Source organism: Leiobunum rupestre, chromosome 6, assembly GCF_980474605.1.
Source record: "Leiobunum rupestre chromosome 6, qqLeiRupe1.1.hap1, whole genome shotgun sequence".
NCBI lineage: Eukaryota > Metazoa > Arthropoda > Arachnida > Opiliones > Sclerosomatidae > Leiobunum > Leiobunum rupestre.
In genome coordinates this window covers 15,905,636-15,923,073 of record NC_143389.1, presented here as the reverse complement: position 1 = coordinate 15,923,073, position 17,438 = coordinate 15,905,636, and the positions used below count along the sequence as shown (strand labels likewise).

The following is a 17,438-nucleotide window of genomic DNA, read 5'->3' as shown; positions in this document are numbered from 1 at the left end:
AAGCAAACTGCTTTAATACACTGCGATGAGTTGCTGGACTGTCGGCCTAATTTGTCTATTAACCAAATATGTTGTTGATTATTTCGATTGCAAGATACGTATTGTTGCGTTGTCCAAGTACGGTGACGAATATTTTTAATTAAAAGTAGGTGATGCTTTTGAAAAAAGTAGTATGCTTTCAAAGTATCCATTCAAGACAATAAGCGCATCCAGTCGCCTTCGTGTAGATGGAATTTATTGAGGTCATGTTCACTACTGTTCATAGCTATCACGGACTATATGCGAATAACGCTTGTCTCTCAAGAACTTAGAATACCTACATAGGTTTTATTTTTTCTCTCTCTTTTCACTGAAAGTTGGCTGGCTGCGTGGCACATGCGCTATGCAAGTAGCCAACTTCCAGTGAAGAAAGTAAACTAAACAGTCAGTCTTAAAGGCCATTTAGAGAAGCTCAGATTAAATTGAGGAAAAATAATCGACGGCAAATTGAGCACCTCATACGTCTAATTATCGCTCTACTATCCACTAGCCATTGCGTAGATATCATTCTAATGCTAACTTGCTAATGCATATCGCCTTTAAGAATAATCGCGCTGGTCGGACCCCACCTGCTCTAAAGATCTAAAATTAGCTTGGTTTTCGGAAGAACGTACCCAAAGTTGAATTCCGAGAGTTTTTCTGCCTTTTGGGTTGACAACCTTAATAACACCACGATACGTCTCAACTAGAAGTATTAAGTTTAAGATGTTAGTCAGGGACGTTCATCCTTGGAATTAACTCTGATACACACTTTGACAACTGAAGCACCGACTGTCTTCTCACTCGTGTCAGCCGTATTATCCAAAAGTAGTCATCTTCCCCGTGATTCGATTCGCATTTAAAGTCCTCTATAATTCTTACACGGCAATATTGCGTACATGGGCGAAGCATTGAACCCGGATATTAGATTAAACTTGAAAGCCTGTTTGGTATTTTCTATTTACAAGTTCCTTGGGTAAATGGAGCCTAATAAATGAGCGAATTGCAAAATTTACGAACTAGAGACTAAGGGATTTATCTATCAACCATATTCACCTTTCTTATGGCTCTTTCCCTTAAGAGTCGAAATAAATTGTCGCCAATATTTTCCCGTATGGCTCCTAGAGAAATGCCAAAATCCTGCAAGCAAGTCGTGAACCTCTCAATGATTATAAAGCTAATGTTCTGTTACGGCAATAAACGGAAGCGTGTTTTTTTGCAGTCATGGGTGCATTGTAACATGGCCACCTGAATTAATGGCTTTAAGAGTCGCTTGATGACTTAGAACTAAGGCGGTTAATTGGGTGATTAGCCTAGCTGATTTTTATTATTAGATAATAGGCCGAAGACATTTTAATGGTAAGAAATGCGAAATACACGGATCGTTCAGATTATAATTAAATACGCTTAAGCCTACCTAAAGAAGGTCTTTTATACTGTCTCTAAAGAATAAGCTTGATCATTCTTCAAGCACGCTTCAAAAACCACCTGGTTTAAACATTTCAGTAATTATCTGAAACGCTCCTGTTCAAAAACTTTCAATAATTAGTTAGACAATACGATAAATCTTATTAGTTTCATCTATGGATTTAAACCTTTTACATTTTTTTCCGGTGGTTAAAAAGGAAAAACTTTGAAAATCATTTGAAGCTAGCATTTTGGTTCGGGAAGTGCAAGCAAATTGAACAAGTTGGCAAGCCAAAATATACCTCTCCTCGGAAGAATTGTCCCTAGTGGTATTAATTTCTCGAGACGACCCTTAAAGATATTTCCGCAATTGAGAGTTATTTACTAAAACCTTAATCCCGGTTCAATCCCGCCCGGTATAAATTTTTTATTTTATTTAAAATAATTGAGACGAAACAACTGAGTTTAATTTATTCAGAATAATATAAATTAAGTAGTTACAACAGCGAGTTAGACGTACTAAAACAATGCACAATCGCTTCTAACCCTATTTACAGAACAAGTTTACCAGTTAAATATAACACGAAGCAAATTTTAATGAAAGAAATATCTATAGTGGGTATTTGTATTTTTCTCGCTTACGAAATACTTGCCGCATCTTTAACGCTCATTTTATTTCAACACTCGCCCTTGATGATGATCCCGTAGAATAGCTATATTCGACATCTGCATTAGGAATCGTCGATATCCAAATATCCAAACCAATAAAAAATGTATTAACAAGAAGCGAAAAACTTACCATTCACAAAGCTCAGAAAGCCACTTGACTAAACGACAGATCGTATATCAATAAATGACCGTAGACGGAATAGTTAGGGCTTTTTAAAAATAAAAACAAACTAACCCAATTGATGAACTGCATTAAACATCTTAATAAGTCGAGAAAACGATTAAAATAAATTACTAAGTAATGACGACCCAGTCAAAAACCAGACCAACATAAGTGTAACAGCACGATGTATACAACTCGATATTTTTTCATAAATGAACAATAACGCTAAACACACAAAAGATAATAATATACGACTGAAAAAACGAAATAAATTACAAAAAACTAACGGGCTCTACCCTTTAACCGCGCATCTTATCTGCTGACTGCGCTAAAACAAGATTTGACCTTTAAATTTTCATACGTTAAAAATTTAGACTTTAAAAATAAAATAAACATCTAAGTAAGGTGTTTATAATCTTCCCACCCAAAGAAATATTACTTTTATTTTTATCCCGGTTTTACAGTTTTTTAAACATTAGAGATGTAGTCGTCAATGGCCCATCGGTGAAACGTCCGCGTCATAAGAATGTGCCCCGGGTTCCATTCTTGATGACGGTCGTATTTAACTACAAATTGATCAATTTACACATTTGCAAATTTTATACATGTAAAGAAAAAAATGGCACAGGAAAAATTGACGTTAATAACTTTAAAACTGCTTAAAACACTTTCGCCAAAGCTGTTTTAGAAAAAAAACACCGTAGATCAATAAGCGTTGGTGGCTGGCTAAGTGGTTAGAGTAAATCTCTTGCACGCAGCAGCCCCGGATTCGGTTCCCGGTCGGTGCAAATAAATCGCAAAATTGATACTGAGACGAATACCGTGAACAATTGGTGGAAACCTTGCCATTGGACAGTGAGAGGTTGCCATAACACTCAGCACTCGGTCCGTCCCAAAAATCAATAAGAAGAAGTTGAAAAGAAAACGCCCGTACAAACACAACCGACTCAACAAACACAAACACAACAGACTCAACGGACTCAACACCCACCACCGTCATAACACAAACTCAACATTCACACCCTACTCATAAACATTGAAATAACGAAATTTCCAATCAAACTGAGTTAAAAATCTCGCGACGGTGAGGGTTAACGAAAAAAAACCAACCTAACCCAACCGCAAATTAATCCGTTAACGCTCACCGTCACACTGTGGTTTTGCCAACCCTTCGAGAAACTGCGTACGCAATGGTTAAGCTTTGCACGTAACACACCGACAAACGGACACACGGACACACAGACAGACACGGTGATTGTATAACCCCTCCTAGGGCACTTGGTCCCCTCGGAGAGGTAAAAACCAATGGAATAAATTGTACACACACCCGTTCATTTCACAGGGGGCTTCTTCCACCCCCTAGTCTTCTTAGGGCCTCCCGACAATGCTCAAGCCTCTTCTCGGACTAGCCCCGTATTTTTCGGCATGATCGGTACTCCTAATTAAGCTTAAGCATACAAAGCCCATTGGTAAATCAGCCATTGCTTAGATAAGGCTACGTCAGAGTCAAGTCTTAACTTGGTTTCTTTCGTTATCTTAAAGTTCCATTAATTCATGATTTGAAAAAGGAACAGTTCTTCTCGATAACGAAAAAAACAAATGGAAAGTTTATCTGTGTGTTTTTTAAACACATGTAAGCGCGTACTACCAGTACTCTTATTGGCCTTTTGTTCATGGGCATACTTTCCCCTACACTAAATGTAAGGTTTATTTTATGAGTGAATTTTCTTACATGAGTGTGAAAATTTGAAACTAACTTGTCACAATAAATACATTTAACGACGTCCTTCGCTGAGCCATCACGTTCCAGCTTGAAATGCTTCTTGAAGTCACTTCTGTAGAATCTTTCGGGTGTTTGATATACTTGAGGCCCTTTTACTGTCTTACCCGATAATACGAAAACCATTAATTAAACGGTATCTACACCAACGCGATTCAAGTCTCACGACTAAATAGTAGGTAGACAACCGTTGCCGTTTATATAAAAAGAATTCTATAAATTGTTTGAGGTTTTATCTAGACCTACCGCAGTTGTTTACCATGAAACTTAAAACTGCATTTTTAAAGTTCAGTTGGGAAAGAATTGTTGAAAAACATAGAAAGGCAAGGGACAGTGACTTATCTCGATTGCACCACATTTAAGATCTAATCTGGTTCAACCACAGACACTACAAATAACCGATCTCATACTTAAAAAACTATTAATCTCGGATAGATATTGGCCCCCAATTTTATTTCTGAAAGATAACTCTGACTTGCCCAGATAATTACGTTAATAATCGAATCCGATATCTGGACTGGCCTAAATTAATTGATATGTTCGAATCACAAATTTATATTTAATTCTTAACTTAATCTCTTTTCTTTTATGTGTCTTTCAGTTAAATTTCTCCGCGATTTTTGGTTTTCAACTTATTTTTAACAAAATTCCTTCTTTTCTTATTAGTTTTTATGGCCGTTTTCCTCTTTTTAAAGTGTTAACACTGAATATTCTCATGACTTCAAGAATCGGAACCATATTTGGAAAAGTTGAATAAAAAATATAGCTATGTCGGCAATTCCATTTACTTTATAAATGAGAATCAGACATTCGTGCAAAATTCGTACACTTTGAGATTTTAACGAAATAAACACAAAAATGGTATGGTGAAATATGTCCTTAATTGGAGCTGATTTTTGGAAATCGGCAGGGAAATTGAAATACAAATTCAATTTTATATTTCGAATATCGCTCTGGCAGTAAAATTTTCGTGCTCAAAATGTATATTTAGATGTATATAGTATACTCGTGATTTGAATATATAGTATTTACATTTTTATAGATATAGAAATGAAGAATAAATTATTTTCGTTCGGTAGTAAAATAATTAGTTGTTGGTACTGGAAATTAAATATATTGCTTAATTCATTAACGCTGAATTTAAAAAGTGATGAACTTCTACAGGAACAAGGAATGGAATATTTCACAGTAGCACTTTGCTTAATTTAAATTGATATTTTAATATCTGGAAAACGTATAAGGTAGGGTAGTCCTTATTTCGTTTATTTCTTAAATGTTGCAGTCTCACCCTTTAAATTTGTTCCATTGTTTGAGAACATAATTCGTAAGAAATTTGGGGTAAATTGAACAAAATTGAAAGGTAAATGAGCTTGAAAATTCTCTTCATCTTATCATTAGAAAAAACGGTGAGTTCTTATTTTCATCCATATTTTTCGAGTTGGTTACGGATAACGGCTACTCTTTCTAAAAATAAACCGCTCTGTTGTTGAATATGTCGTTAGATTATCTGGATTCCAACTGCTTTGTGTACTATTACTAAAATTTGAAAGTCTAATGAATCCATTGCCACGCCAAGTAGTTTGAAACATGGTAAATTGGTTATATTACACTACTTGTAATATTTAGGTTTAAGATAAAGTAGCCATACCCCGTAACTAACTCGTGAAATATTAAAAATTAACGTTTGTTTGTTTGCTAAATAAAGGGAATTTCCAAACTGCTTTGCTTACGTAAGGTAATAACTTACCACTTTCGGTAATAGAACTTAAGGCAGTTGGAAACCAGATAGTTAAAGGCATATGAAAAATTATAGAATAAGCATAATCCGTAACTAATTCGAAAAATATGGATGAAAATTAAAAATCACATTTTATTCTAATGCTAAGATATAGGGATTTTGAAGGTTATTGAGCTACTTCTAAATTTTGCTCAAATTATTCCAAATTTCTAAGAATTATATTTTCATACATTGGAACAAATATACAGGGTAAGACTGCAACAGTTAAGAAATAAACAAAATAAGGACCTCCACAGTATTAAGTTAATTTACATAAAGTCGTTTAGATATTTTTTTATAAAGGGGTAACGGGGGATCTGATAAAATTGTTAGGGGATTTGTTGAATTTGCAAGGGAGACCGACTTGTGAGATAATTTTTGACGCTCAGACTTTGGTGGAAAGGTTTTACATGAACAGAATATTAAAGGTGGGGTTACATTATTCGTGGTTACTCTGATCTGTTTTTAATTACAGAAAATTATAAACTTACGCAATTAAAACTATCTTATTGAACATAATAGAAGTATTAATAAAATTAACTCCTTAGAGCTTGTAACGTTAAATAGTGCTAGTTTCCCTTTAAGCGTATGGATAGCCATTTCTTTAATTCTTGTTCGCTGGTCGAGCAGGAATGGGGGTTTCAAAATTTGTCAGGTGCGGGAAATGCCAGTGATCAGGGCTTTTCCTGCTAATCTACTTTTGGACTTTTCATGGGCTTTGCGAGGCTCCGTGTTAACAGCGTTACTAATTCCCCCTTATCTCGTCCCCATCTTGTCTTGATATTCTTGAGATTCTCGGAAGAGGGTTGCCAAAACCACTTCGTTCAATTGTGGATGATATTTTTGTACGCGTTTCGAGAATTATTGTCATGTGGTCCGGTATAAAAACTTTACGGGTTTCTCGGTATTTCCCAATATTTTGGAAACATGGGTAGGACGCGGCTACGGCGGCAGCTTGGCGTAACGGTGATTGGTCAAGGAGGTCAGTGGAAATTACCCACTGTCCCGAACAAAAATGAAAGGTGTGACGATGGAAACACGAAAAAGGAGACGAGGTTGAAACGAAAAAGAGACAGGAGCTGACGTTTTGGCAGAGCGAGGTTCGAGTAAAAGTTTCGTTCGTCGTGGCTCTAAAAGTGCGTGAATGTAACCGCGATTAACAAAAAGATCGCGGTACAATACGTAAACAGTGTCGGCTCGTGCCTAGATAGTGGTCCGCGCAAGAACTTTCACGGCGACCCGATCGCCATGTCTACAGCATCAGTGCAGAGCGGCGGTCCATCGACCCACGAGGAGTCCCTCAACAAAGCAGTGCTGTAATTCGACAGTCATCGTGCCCAACCCGCACCACGTAATTGCAATGTTATCCGATGACCATTACCAGAGAAACAATAAGTACCCATTTTCCTTACCTTGATCAAGCGTATTTGCAATTGCATAATTTCCCCTTTCGTAGTATTTTTTTAATTTTTATGTTCGCGTAGTGTTAATTTTTGTCGCGTAGCGTTTAATTGTTTGTTTTGATAATTTTCCAAGTGTTTATTTACCTCATGTTTATTGTTAATTTCTTATTCTTAGTGTGCATTAATTAATCCGATTGATCTCGAGTATTTCTTTAAAGTCCCCTAGACAATCTTACGTTTTAATTTTTAGTTTTAACAGTAATTCCCCTAGAAATGTTGCTAACTTTGGGTCCTCGCAACCGACCGCTGAGGTTAAGTCATCTTCCCGGGCTTAGATTAGGTGTATACTAGCATTGCAACAGACTTCCGCCTAGCGGTACGTTTCGCTGCAAGCCTTAAATACCAAAAGGTTTGTTTTAAATATTAAAATGTTAAAAGTAAATGTATTTAAAAGACAGATCAATATCCGAGGATCGATTGTAAAAATTAGATGCTGTTTAGGCATCTGGGCAATTCCACGGGTAAACATGGAATGATGCAATCAATTATTATCAAATTTTGATGAGATTTCAAATAAAGCCAATTATTCGACGCATTTTTTTGAAGAAAAATTTTACTATTGTGGCAAAGATAATGTAAATTAATTCCAAAAGCTTTGATCAGTCTATTTTCCGTTTGGAAAATAACAGCCCATTTTTAATCAGTAAAATAGTAAGTTTGATAAATTTTAATTTAACTTGAAATTAGTTCTGATTAATTATGCGTAAAATTAATTGCATTCTGACTGGTCTATTAATATAATAACGTTAATGCAGATAATGTATTTACAGATATAAATCTTCTGCGGATCAGTTAAAGGAAGTTTTCTAAAAACCAGTAGATAACACTAGCAAAGCATCCGCATTTAAAAGTTTACCTAAAAGCTCGCCCGAATACTTTTGGTCTATGAAAGCGCTTTAATGGAAATATTATATTTGAATATTTGCATCTTGATATTCTAAAGTCTTTAAAGGAGAAAAGCAATCCATCAATATTTCGGAGGAAATATTGCAAGAGCCAAAAGCCTTCTTTCGAATGGGCTGCGCGTTGCCATCAATCTTCTCTGGCTGCGAAGACGAGCGGCGTTTGAGTGTAGAATGAGATTCAACTAAAACTGAAGGAGCGGAAATTTGATCTGAGTTTCCACTTTTGAGCCATATTAAATTATATTAGTTGATGGAAAAACCGTTTTTAAATGTGGAAGGTTCAAATGTCGAAGGGGAATCCTACTTCTTCTTAAAGGGAAAGTATAAACAAGGTGGTTGAAATTGATCGATACACGTGTTTTTCGCCAAAACTATGTATTGTAGAAGTACGATGACTAGTAATTGTTTTAATTTTTTTTCCATGATGATTGGAGAATGTTTCATGGTTTTGGAAAAAATAATTTAACCGGATCCTAAACGTTTCGACGAGAGAGTGAAAGAGCAGACTCTAAAAGGTAAATCTCCGCCTTTTTTCAGGTTATGAAAAAAGAACAAGCTGGTCGTAGGAGGAGGCAATAGCTTTTTATTCCGTTTATTTTAATAAAAAATAGACCTATAAATAAAATAAACAAGGCGGCCACGTATTGTGAGATGAAAAAGAAATTTAAAAGTCCGGGGGAGTAAGGGAGTTTGCAATGGTCACGTTATTAGGTTTTGCTGACAATAACATCGCTTTATAGGAACCAATTTTCGATATTTCAGTTGCCTTTCGTCTGGTTCGTTTTTTTCTTTCCATCCTAAGATTAATCAAAGTAAGAATAGTTTTTACTTAAAAATTAGTGAAAAGCTGGGAGTTAAGTTAAACTTAACCCCATGTAGGCGTTTAAAAAAATATATACATATTGATTATCTTCTTTTTTTATTTTTCCAATTTTTTTTAAACTTGCATATAAACATTTCGAATTGCAAAATAAAGGGCAGTTTTTAGTTTTGCAACAATCAAACAGAGTCGTTCGCTTTTACGCTAGTCACCAGCCGCTTCAATTTGTGACTCGGACACCCACGGACGTCTCTGCACCTTTTCCAACTCATCGCCCAGTAATTGGGGAAAGATCATGCCTAAAACTGCCAATTCTCAAGACGATGATGCTGTCTCAAACTTGCGTGAGGAAATTCAACAGTTGACTGAGCAACTCAATCAGGCACTGACTGTAAAGGACGGTGGCGAGAACAATTCGACTGGAAATCATGACGTTGCCCGCATCTCGAGCAAGCTCTCAAATTTCTGTCGAGATAATCCTGATTTGCGGTTCACAACTGTGGAGTCACAATTCAGAATTCATCGCATCGCCTCAAGGTAGACTACGTACTGCAATCGTTGGATCAGACTATCGTTCCATACGTCGCGGATATTCTGAAAAACCCTCCAGATTACGCGTACACGGCCGTCAAGAAGCGAATTATCTCGACATTCTGTGAGACCGACGAAACCAGACTCCGTAAATTGCTAATTGGTATGGAAATTGTTGATCAGAAGCCGTCAATCTTATTGCAGACAATGTGACATCAAGCTGGGTGACTTGCAAACGACGCCATCCTGAAGTCCCTTTTCATGGATCGATTACCTGAGCAGGTTCGTGGCATACTTGCCGTTAGCGGCGAAAGCGATTTAGACAAGGTGGCTGCCAAGGCCTACCAGGTTATCGAAGTTATACGCCTGAGTATCGTATCTGCCGTTTCTCAACAATCGTCGGCTGGCGAGGAATTGTCATCCATTGAACATTTTGTGTGTGAGCTTCACACCAAATTGGAAACTTTAGCCGGGGCCGGAGCCGGCGGTATGATAAGGACCTTCAAAATCGTGGACAAAGTCGTTCTCAGTCAAGAGGTCGTACTCTTAACCCTCGGGGGACCATCTGCTTCTATCATTTCCGATTCGGCGACAAAGCGAACAAGTGTCAGGATCCTTGCGTGTGGAGGTGGAATCAGCTACCGCACAAACGGACGGACTCGGAAAACCACTAGGCCAGTCGGAAGTGGCGGTGACCGACAACGTTGGCCAGAATTCACGTCGTCTCTTTATCTTCGACAAGTCAACGCAGCACAATTACCTTGTTGATACTGGAGCTGATGTTTCCGTGATTCCACCTACTAAACAGGAAAAACGGAACTCACCATGTCAACTTCAATTATTTGTCGCAAACGGAACGAAAATTCGAACGTATTGCATGAAAACACTTCAACTCGACATGAGACTGCGGAGATCTTTCAAATGGAGATTCGTTATTGCGGATGTCGGTAAACCAATCATTGGGGCTGATTTCTTGGCTGAGTTTCACTTGCGGCCCGATTTGAAACTGGGGAAGCTGGTGGACTGCAAGACGTCATTTACAGATCATGATCACCCCGCCAGCTAGGCTAATACCCAAGGCACCACCTTAGGCCTAAGTCATCATGCGACTTTTGTAGCCCTTAATTCAGGTGGCCGGGTTACAATGCGTAGGAGGACGGTGGCAAGCCCTGCATGCCACGAGATCAAGCCAGCAGCTCCCTACACTAACTATTACCGTTAACCTAGACAAGTTTTTATGGAAGGGGAAACCGAAGAACTCGGGGGAAAACCCCTTAAACCAGTGGGGAGAAAACTTGCAAACTCAACGCAGAAGGAGTTGTTCCGAGTTCTCACCCAGTGCCACAAGCTGGGATCGAACTCGGCTCCTCTTGCTGCGAGGCGAAAGTGCTAACCACTCCATACAAAGAGTATGGCATCGTTATCAAACCATCCAAATCGCAGATTGGAGTGGAGCAAATCGAATTCCTTGGATTCCTGGTAAATTCTCAAGGAATATATCCAGTACCAAGCAAGGTCAAGGCCATTCGCACAATTTTTATCGACGTTTTATCAAGGACGCCGCTACAATTCCAGCGTCGTTGAATGAGTTTCTAAAAGGGGCCAAGAAGAATGATAAACGAAGGGGCAGGTAGACGCCGGAGACGGAAAAAGCTTTTCAGGAGTGCAAAACGGCTCTTGACGATGCTAGCGCACCCAAGACTAGACCAACCTCTCATCCTAAGTCCAGGAATGGGGATGCTTAAGACCCACTTACTCTATTTTCCCGGAAATTGTCGACATCGCAAATGAAGTATAGCGCCTATGTTAAAAAAATCAAGTACATGCTCAAAGGCAGGCAATTCGTCTGGTATACTGATCGTAAACCACTAACATTTGCGTTTAACCAGAAACGGGACAAGGTGAGCCCTCGGCAAGTAAGACCCCTGGATTATATTGGGAAATTTACCACTGACATTCGCCACATTAAAGGAACTAGCAACACTGTCGCTGGCGCACTCTCTCGTATCGAGATCAACATATTGGCCAAGGGGACTTTCAATTTCCGGAAGCTGCCGGAGGTGCAGAAGGTGGATGAAGAATTGCAATCTCTGCTGTCAGAGAAGACTTCGTAACAGCTCAAGCAGGTCGAGATACCAGACACGACTGTCAATCACTTTTGTGAAGTCGCAAAGTTTACAGTTTGACTTTATATTCCGCAACCCTTTCGACGACAAGTCTTCGATACCGTGCATGGTTTATCTCATCCTGGCGTACGGCCAACCCGCAAGCTACTTGTTTAACGTTTCGTTTGGCCATACATGAACGCTGACATTGCCAAATGGACGAAAAACTGTATGCCGTGTCAAAGATACAAAGTCAGCAGACACACCATCAGTCCTCATGGTCATTTCCCAGTACCACCGCATCGATTTAGCGACGTGCATGTGGATCTGGTTGGACTACCCTCTGAAAGTCAAGCGTTCTACGACGGATGGGTTTCACGGTATGGCTGTCATGATACCATCTACTCTGATCGAGGGCGACAATTCACATCTTGTCTCTTCGGGGACCTGGCAAGCTACCTGGGAGCGAGACATCAGCAAGTTACGGCGTTTTATCCACAAGCAATTCATGATAATCCTCGATGGACCAAGTCTCTTGCATCAGTTCAACTGGGATTATGAACAGCGGTCGAAGAGGACATTCGCTCTTCTCCTGCTGAAATGGTCTATGGTGAAACTCTCAAGTTGCATGGCGATTTCTTTCGTTCACCTCCACCACATCCAAATCCTGAGGATTTCCTGAGGAACTTTATCAGTGGTCACATGTCTGGATTCGCCACGACGGAGTTCGTAAACCTCTACAGCCTAAGTACGATGGCCCATATCAAGTCCTTGCCCGCCACGATAAATACTTCGAGCTACGGGTCATGAGTCAGACCGTTACTCTTACCATCGATCGTTTTAAGCCAGCATTCATGGACGACGATGATCCGGTCGGGGAGCCTGAAGTCCTTCCAGAGCCAACAGCGTCCCGGACAGTTCGCAAAAGCGTTACATTTGCAGCTCCTGAACCTGTGGAATACCACACTTGCTCGGGTCGTTTCGTACTGGAGGGGGGAGTAATGTGGGCGTTTAAAAAAACTTGTACATAGTGATCTTATTTTAAGTATTTTTTTTTTAATTTTTTTTTTCTTTTTTAATTTTGTATATAAACCTTTCGAATTGCAAAATAAAGGGCAATTTTTAGTTTGGCAACAACCAAACAGAGTCGTTCGTTTTTACGCTAGTCACCAGCCGCTTCAGCTATTTAGGTAACAGGCAAATAAGCTTTTATAAGTGATTCCAGTCTTAGAAATGAATGGGTAGCTAAGGTTTGGCTTAGTTATGATGAAGTTGAAACTAGCACAAGGAAAACGTGGAAATTAAAAAAAAAATGTAAAATTTTCTTAGAGCAAATTTATAACATTCTTAGTGATATATTTTTGATTTACAGTATAACAATTCTACTCTCTCTCATAACTATCCTCTTCCGTGTTCATTTCTTGATTATTATCAGCATCAGGTAGCCTTGACCAAATTAGTATATAAATTTATTCATTTGTAAATTTTGTGATTGATTTACTCTTCATACAATTTAAAGAAAACAATTTTACCCCTTATAAAAATTTCCCATCCTTCTTTAATAAACTTGTTAAATGATGTTTCGTTACTTGTTACTTCTCAGGAAATAAATAAATAAACTAAGCTACATAAAAAGAAAACATGTGCCGCGGCCTTCGGCGAAAACGCTCTTGACTATCGCAGACTAAAACCAAAAATACGTCTCTGCGCATGTGCTAGCAATAACGTTTATAGCCAATAGTGGGTTTTTTTCATTCCCAGAATGCTTTGCGATTATCCTCGGAACCATTATAATTGTTCAAACGAATTTATTTTACGATGTATTGAGAAATATTTTCGATGTTGGAATTAACCACTTTAAAAAATAACATTTGATATTTTTAAATGAAATGAAGAATATGCGTAGACCTAAAGGCATCGGTATTTACACACACTCCAAATGATTTGAGTATATTGGTTGTACATAACTCGTTACCAGTTAGGGATATAAATTTCACCGATATCTAGTTCGACGCTTCATTTACCGGCCTCGGTATCCCAATATATATATATATTTTTTTTTTTAAATATGAGCCCAATGTTTGGGCGTTTGTCCAATTTACTGTTTTAACTCTTTTCGCTTTGTGCATTAGATATTTAATCCAAATTAAGCCCGATAACGTTAAAAATTATATTTTTGGTTAGATCCGGACCATTTTTATTCATACCTTCGGCTATATCGGCAAATATTAATTTAAGTAAAGTTTGTGGGGTACCTTACGGCACCCCCATTTTCGTGTAAAACTCTACGTTAACTTAACTTAACTGTGCGCGTTACGATTGGCCATAAAAGCACGCTGCTCACGATAATAATTTAGTGGCATGTTGATTAGACTCAATAAACGTTAGAGAACGATTGAAAACAAAATGATTTCACATTAAATTAAATTAAAAACTTGACCTTTGTTCGTAGTTGGCCTACTGATACGTTTTTAGTTTACCTAGCGCCCGTTGAGAACATTGAAGGTTTGCGTCACCGAATCATTGCAGCCTTCGATCTTGTTACTCCTGATATGATCAGACGCTCGTTTCAAAACATGCTTAATCGTGCCCAAACATGTATCGCGGCAAACAGAGGTACCATAGAACCTCACTTGTAAAATACATATGTTTATTCGAAAAAAATGTTTAAATAAATATTTCAGACATTTCTTTCATTTACGTACGAAAATGCGAAGGCTATTGGCCCCTATGGACAGCTTGTTTTTTACATCCGTTCATATTATTAGTGTTCTTTTCCAATGAAACCAATTTCCTTGAACCGCTGAAATTTTTGTTTTACAAAAACCCGATATTATTTCCGATTTTTCTGAAATTTTGGATTAAAAGCGATCCCACACTAGAAATAATACCCTGAAAATTTCGCAACTCTATCTCTTGCAGTTTCTGAAACAAATGCCCAGTCAGAGCAATTCAAAACACCCTGTTTAGATTGGAGAAGAACCCCGTTGGATTTAAGAATGATAATGTAAAACGCGAATAAGTCAAAAGTTATAAAGATTCACGCAAATATTATATAATTATTATATTATATTATTATTATTATATATATTATATAATTAAACAAATATTGAACAAAATTAATTCAATCATGATTTATCCTTTGTCATTAAATAATTGTTAACTTTACAATCGGTACTATTTATCTCTTTAGCTCTAATACCAAAACTTCATTTAGCAACTGTTTAAAACCATTTCGCTAACTTATCTATTATACTCCGCGGCAGCGGAGTATATTTAGAGCTCAACTTTTTCCCCCATTTCCACCTCTGCTGCGCGTATATTGGCAATTTACCAGTTTGGTCGTGGAAGACGTCAACTCAGCTTGAGTGACTTTTAGGCCTTTTTTGGGTCGCGCTCTAACCTCAACCACTTCTCATATTTAAATTCTGTAAACGGATTTAAAATCAGCGTGTTTCACTTCATAGGCCCGTCTTTTCACGATTTATAATTTAATCAATATCGCCGAGAAAATATAAGTTTTTGAAGCCAGGAAATTACAGTTTCGAGACATCCATTTTCCCTATTAAGTTTCAGATTGGCGCGCATGCGCAACGGGAACGGGTGGAAGTCGGAAAAAAGTTGCCAACTTGCCGACACGGCTTCGTTTTGACACGGCCAACTTTGATTTCGCGCTGCCGCGCTATAGCGGCCATAACAAAATTTTCAAATCCCATGTAAATAAGCGAAAGAAAATTGTCCCGCTAGGGCGCTACGTCTCCTCACAAAATATGTAAATTTTATTACAGGGTAAGGCGGGGGACTCGAATTAAATCCGGAAAAAACGTTTTCTCTCGTAATAACATAATTTTTTCGGAAAAAACACGTTGGCATAAATGAAATGAAAATAACATGTTTTAGAATTATGTTCGGGTAAAATTGCCAGATAAACTAAACTAATTAAAGGAAATGTGTTTTTTAGTCAAAGAGGGGAGAATTTCATATAAAGAGACGCGTAATTGATACAAGGCGCCATTTTTGAAAATCGGGCTTAGAAACGTCTCGGTAATTTTTGATTTATTGTTATTAATAATAAAACGTATATAAATATGAAACCATACCATCTTGTACCTCAAATACAAAAAATATGACAGATTTGTCTTTTCGCGAGTTCCCAAGCATTGAAAATCTTCGGTTATTATGGTTAAAAATCATTAAATGAAAAGATTTTCAAATGAGTGAAAATGGTAAAGATGTAGTCTACATTTCAAGGACGACGATTATATTTCAGGTTTGTATCTTTATTAAAAAAAATATTTATCAGTCATGTTGAAAGTGCTAGTGCAAGTTCTTCAGGAAAAAATATTTCTGAGGTGGCTGAAGATGAAATCGAAAAAGAAATTGTAGAAATATAAAAACTCAATAAAAGTCACCATAAATAACTTGCAATCAAAAATTTGGCGTCAAAACCTAAAATTACAGGTTAATTAAAGGTTACCAATTTTCAAGGAAAAATGGTTTCCTAAAGCTCCCATCAAAGATGACACTGAAGAGATACGTTGGAAAAATTAATGGTGAAACGGGAGTTACAAAAGCCATCTCCTTGGTGTGATACAAGACCTTCTAAATTGTCCGACAATCAAATTCCTGAAGACTATAAAAATATTTTAGATGCCCTTTTGATCACTCCTGAAACTCAATGTTCTACCTTAAAATTAGCCTGTGAAGCATACTTAGCTGGGTATGTTTTGAGGGAATTACAAAAGAAGGAATTTTGTGGCTGCTGCGTTGTAAACATTTCCCAGCCATGTCACAGCTCTCCACTATTGGATTTGATTAAAAACCAAGATAGAGGAAATCTTAAATATCCAAGTCGTCCATTCATATTAATTGTATCAAGAATAGTCACCTTTGTGCAACATTTGCGGGTCTCAAGGTGTTTACGATGAACTTGAGAAATGCATTTTGCCAAAGCACGAACTCTGTCCACTATTTTATAGTTGTGATCCAGAACCTGCCAAATTAATTGCAGGAATAGTCTGTTAGAAAATAGTCCCTCCGGTTATGGATAACATAACGCGCACAATTTCTGCTAAGCATGAAAAAGTAAAAGAGCTTGTATATAAGCCAATATCTAGAAAAGAATACAAACTTCAGTAACATTTACTTTGTTATTCAAAGATTCACTTTACAACTATACTAAAAATATATATATTTAATATCAAGAATAATTATCAACAACATTATTTTAAAGATGTAGGTAAATAATTACTTAATTTAAAATATTTGAATTATTGGTTTTATAAAAAATACTATTCATAATTACGCATTACCGTGATAAGGTGTTGACCACATCTGCCGGAGCAGAGCCGGAGATACACATTTTTTATTTTTATTGTCGTAGAATATAAATAGAGTATTAAAAATATTTCAAAGCTAAATTATAATTTAAATATAACTAAAATATTAATTTACTCTTTCGTTAATAAAATAAAAATATAAAACCTGGGAAAAAACGACTTTTTCTTTGAAGAATAACAGCTGATTGCGCTGGAAGGCGGCAATAAAAAGATAAATTATGTGAGGAGTTCTAGCGCTACTTCTCCCTGGCGGGAAAAATCTTATTTTGCAAAAACACGGCGATTGTTATGGCCGCTATAGCGCGGCAGCGCGAAATCAAAGTTGGCCGTGGTTTTGACGGCGGGTTTAATGCCGCCGTTGCCGCGTGCCGTGAAATGCTAATTTTCATATTCTAACATGTTTAAACATAATGATTTAAAACTAACAAATCTTCGATGATAAAAGGTAAATAATATAGTTG

The 17,438-nt window shown here is 37.4% G+C and overlaps 1 long non-coding RNA gene across 1 annotated transcript; it reads right to left on the bottom strand.

The window, feature by feature from the left end:
• Nucleotides 1-16,152: 16,152 nt before the first annotated feature.
• LOC149939368 (uncharacterized) lies at nt 16,153-17,154 on the bottom strand. The gene is made up of 4 exons (XR_016481381.1): nt 16,951-17,154; nt 16,527-16,631; nt 16,326-16,440; nt 16,153-16,271 (listed from the first exon to the last, which is right to left on the bottom strand). It is a non-coding gene; the product is annotated as an uncharacterized LOC149939368 (long non-coding RNA).
• Nucleotides 17,155-17,438: the final 284 nt, after the last annotated feature.